Here is a 5,260-nt window from a genome sequence, read left to right as displayed (position 1 = left end):
TCCTCTTCATTCTCTGACCTTTAGAGGACCTTGATCCCATGGTTTCTCAGTGTTGTTTAGATTTTCATTTGGCTGAAGACTATGGATTGTGAGCACTGTCTTATTATTCTTTCAGTCATTTTGGATTCCTCAATTGATAGTTCTCTATTTAGTCCTGTACCCTGCTTTCTAATATGGTTATTTAGAGTTATTTATTGTTGGTGGTGTGCCATGTTATCAGTACGACCTAATTCATTAGATAAGATTCTCTGATCATGAGATTATCAAATGATTCAGTTTTTAAAATCGGTGTTGACAGTGTCCTTCATTGGTCACTTCTGTTGCAACCTCTCAGAAAATTAGGATGCGAAATATTACAGTTTTTTAAAATCGTTTAATCATTCGATCGTTAAAAAATATTATTACATAATCAGTAATCACTAGATAACCCAGTGTCCCTCATTCTCTGGGCACTGCTTCTGGTACCAATCTCCTGTATGTGTCAATCACACACCAGGCAAACCCACAATGAATGACACCATCATTATTTACGTAACAAAATAAGTAAAGAATTGCATAGTCCTGCATACTTAACTTTCATAAGATGGAGCCAAACTCCAGCGATGGTCAAGGAAGTATTACTAAGATAATTAAATAATGCCACACGATTAACTCCCAGGGAGGATGGCCAGACTCCAGTCATGAAGTACAACATCTTCATCGATTTAAATGATTAATATATAAGGAAAAAATAATTGAACAATGACATGGTGGTGCATACTTAAATCTCACATGGAGAAGTCAGACTCTTCTCCACCATGCCTGCCTTGGTGAATTCTTTGTACTTCTCGGAGGGCACCATGGAATCTTCTGGCCTCAATCATCCAGCATCCCTAGTACTCTGGGTGATGCAGAGATCATCAAGAATCTGCTCTATCCATGTCCACGACTTTCCTAACCTTGTCCTGGACAGATATTTGCACACTAATCGTAATCAATGATGTCATTGTCTGCCGTTTAAATGATTTAAATAATTAAATAAGTCAGTAATAGCTAACTGTCACAATAAAGAGGTGATGTAGCAGTTAAGTGGCAGGGGAGAATGGCCAGACTCCAGTCTTGAAGGATGTCATCATTGTCAATTGAAACAATTAATCGTAAAATGTGATGATATGGCATATTGACTCCACAAGAGGGAATTTTACATGACTCTTCACGGAATAGAGGATTACTGGTTTACATAACTATCCAAATATGTACATTATCTTGGGTCTTAACACAAACGGTCAATTCAAATACTTTAATTATGTAATTAGATGATCTGTCACACTTGACCCCACAAGGTGGAACCAAATTCCAGGTGTCACAGATGATATCATCATTGCTTTATATAACTAAATAATCAAATAATGAGCTGATGTGACACCATCCACTTCCCTGGCTCCAAACCAGACTTGTGAACAATGATTTCATCATTAATTTAAATAATTTAATTACATAATTAATATTTAGATGGTCTAAAGTACTTGATTCCCACATTGTGGAACAATAATCCACTGATCATGGATAATCTAATGTCCTATTTTAATAATTAAATAATAACATAATCAGAGGATGAAATGGTCTGCCATACTCGACACAAGTTTTCTTCAACTTGACTCCCACAAGTTTGTGTGAAACTCCCCAGTTCATGGCTTTACTCACAGAATTCAGTAGTAAAATGTGTATATGCTGAAATGTCATTGTGTATGCAGGGTTGTAGAACATATCACACGTTTGATGTTGGACATCTGACTCAAAAGAAATGAACTGCATTCCAATAATCCCTATGTCTACCCTAACACACAGATTATCACCAACCTGATGGAAGTTACCAAAGGAACACTGAACTTTTGATGAGTAATTGTGAGTCTTATTATCTTTTAATCCATAGTTTTACTTCTTAGAAGAGAGAGCATCCATAAACAGAAGTCTTTGAACCGTTCATCCACAGACTGTATTCTCTGATATTAGGTAATGTTGAATTGGGCAACCAGTAATAGCTCTAGGCCAACTTCCAGAGATTTGGTTATGACTTGGTTAGGGGAATCAAATGCTGCCATTAAAAGTTTTAGGAGATAGTTATCTTGGGAGATTGTGATGTCCTATGATAACACTTTATCGTAGCTTCTCTCTGGTCCTTGGCCCATGATATCAGGATACAGAATGCAAGCAGGGTTGCCCGGCAACATTTATGATCCAACATTCTGTCACAATCTAGTGCACCTCCCACATGATAAAATTAGCATACCCACCCATCGACTAACCTTGCAGCCTCACTGATTTTCACACAAAAACAAAAGAGGTAATCTTTTTTTTTTTTTTTTGAGGTGTACATATTTACCAGTCTCTTAAGCTACAACATCCCTATAATGATATAAGCATGAAAACGAAAGCATCATTATGCCATTCAAGCACAATTATGAGTATTTCAACATATTTTCCATGCTTCAATTATCTCATTTCCAGAATGCAAACAATTCCATTAATCGCCTCTACCAGAATCCTTTCCTAAGTGTTGAAAATAAATTAAATTTCTCTTCATTTAGAGCATCTTGTTCTGATTGTTTCTCAAAATTCTTTTGTTTGCACTTGGCTGATGATTAAGGATGTTGAGTACTGTCTTATGGTCCTTTAAATCACTTTAGATTCCTCAATTGATAATTCTCTATTGAGTCCTTTATCCCCATTTCTAATATGGTTATTTAGAGTTATTTGGAGTTGGAGGTGTGTCATGTTATCAGCCCGACAGAGTTCATTAGATAAGATTCTCTGATCATGAGATTATTAAATTATTCAGTTTTTAAAATCGGTGTTGACTGTGTCCTTCATAGGTCAGCTCTATCGCAACCTCTCAGAAACTGATGATGCGAAATAATACAATTTTTTTTCAATCGCTTAATCATTCGATCTTTAAAAATCTATTATTACCTAATCAGTAATCACTGCATAAACCAGTGTCCCTCATTGTCTGGGCACTGCTTCTGGTACCAGTCTCCTGCTGTGTCAATCACACAGGGGCCAAACCCATAATGGCACACGATTAATTCCCAGGGAGGAATAACCAGACTTCTGTCATGAACGACAACATTTTCATCGATTTAAATAAATAGTATGTAATGAAATATAATTGAATAATAATATGGGGCGGCATAATTAAATCCGACATGGAGAAGTCAACCCTTCTCTTCATGGAATAATGATGTATTTAAAAACTTAAATTGATAATTAATTAGTTGGTGCTTAATATTAACTCTACAAGTTGGCACCAAACTTGTAAAACTATGGCTGATGTAATGATCTGTTTCAATAACTAAATAATCAAGTAATGAGATGAGGTTACATCATCAACTCCCAACATCTGACTCCAAAAGGGACCTATGGTCCATAACATCACATTTATTTTAAATACATTAATGAAATGATGAATTTTTATTTAATTTCCTAGTATTACATTTAAATAAGTATGTGTAGTATTAGATGATGTGATGGTCTGGCATGATTGACTTTCATAACGAAGCTCAAAACTCGAGCGATCATTGAATAAATAATAACAGATTTTCATAAATATATGAATAAAAATTCAACAAGTGGATGGTGTTTTACACGTGACTCCTATGATATTGCTCATGACTGAAGAGTTCATTGAGTATTTAATCACAAATTTGAACAAAAAAAAGAATGAATAATAAGATAATATCTCATACTTCACCCCTAGAGGGATAACAAAATGATATCACCATTGATATAAGTATAATAAATAATGAAATCACCAGAGACAATAGACCAGCATCTTCAACAAATGGTGCTGGCACAATTGGATGAGGGTGTGTAGAAGACTGCAGATAGACCCATGTGTGTCGCCATGCACAAAACTCAAGTTTAAATGGATAAAAGTCCTCAACATCAATCCAGCCACCTTGAACCTCTTAGAAGAAAAAGTAGGATGTACCATTGAACAAATAGATTATTTTCCAGAGATAGATACATGTTATGTTAGAAATAATTGTGTTTATGGATCTCCTTTGTGGGTGAAGTGACTTCTCCCTGGGAAGTCAGATTAATGCTAGAACAGATGCAATTTCATCATGTTAGAAGAATGTTTATGAGACAATCTCTTATGTTGATGTAAGTGGAATTGGTTGCAGTCTGTTGCTCTCCAAAGCAATGGCCTTGCGGTCTTCTGTACTATACCTTCAAAATTCTTAAATTAGTTTAACACCTAAGAGATTTAAATTTTCCATTAGAGTCAAGTAGCCAACTATCCAGTGCAGTCACAGGAAAAGCATTTGCATGTGGAGCATTGCTTCTGCCTTCAGACCAGAATAAGGAAAATTTTTTACACTGCAGTGATGGGAGATGTCATCCTGTATATGTTTCTCATACTGGTTAATAAATAAAGCACTGTTGGCCAATAGGAAAGGAAGATAGGAGGGACTAGGAGACAAGGAGGAAATAGGAAGTAGGGAGAAGGAGTCAGCATGGAAAGACCAGAAGCCTACCTCACTCCCCGGTAAGACCACGTGGAAATACATAGAAATGGGTTAATAATTAAGACATAGCTAGCCGATAAGAAACTAGCACCTGGCCAATAGCTTTGTATCAAATACAGAGTCTCTGTGTGTTATTTGGGGCTGGCATGGCGGCGGGACAAGACCAGGCAGCGGGCGCAAAAACCATACTCGTTACAATGCAGGAGGATTTAGGGTAAGCAACCAAGTGCTGGAGTCACCACTATGAAAAAAGTACATGACTGTGGTAGGGGGAGTGATTTTGTAATTTCCCAGCATGTTTTAATCTGTCATGTGTTTGAACACAGACCAGCGTATGTAGGTGTACAGTTTGTGAAGGTTGAGATGAAAGGCAGGATCGTTCTGTGGCTAGCGTTGCCTAAGCAGTAACTAACCACATTGACTAAGTCACTAGTCAGCCACACAAAGCTAGGTTACTAGTTAGCCACAGTCACTATGTCTCTAGTTAGCCACACACAATATATCACTACTTACCCACCCATACTAAGTCACTAGTCAGCCACACATCTAATTCACTAGCTAGCCACAAACACCAAGAAATTAATCAGCCAGACACACAGAGCTAGTAGTTAGCCATTCACCTACGTATTTCTATGTATTTAGTCAGCTACACTCCTAAGTCACTAGTTATCCACACATACTAAATCAGTAGTTAGACACACACACTATGTTACTAGTTAGACACATACAAAGTCTGTCTAAAAGACAAA

Source organism: Phodopus roborovskii, unplaced genomic scaffold, assembly GCF_943737965.1.
Source record: "Phodopus roborovskii unplaced genomic scaffold, PHOROB, whole genome shotgun sequence".
Taxonomy (NCBI): domain Eukaryota; kingdom Metazoa; phylum Chordata; class Mammalia; order Rodentia; family Cricetidae; genus Phodopus; species Phodopus roborovskii.
Note: the sequence above shows the minus strand (reverse complement) of the source record.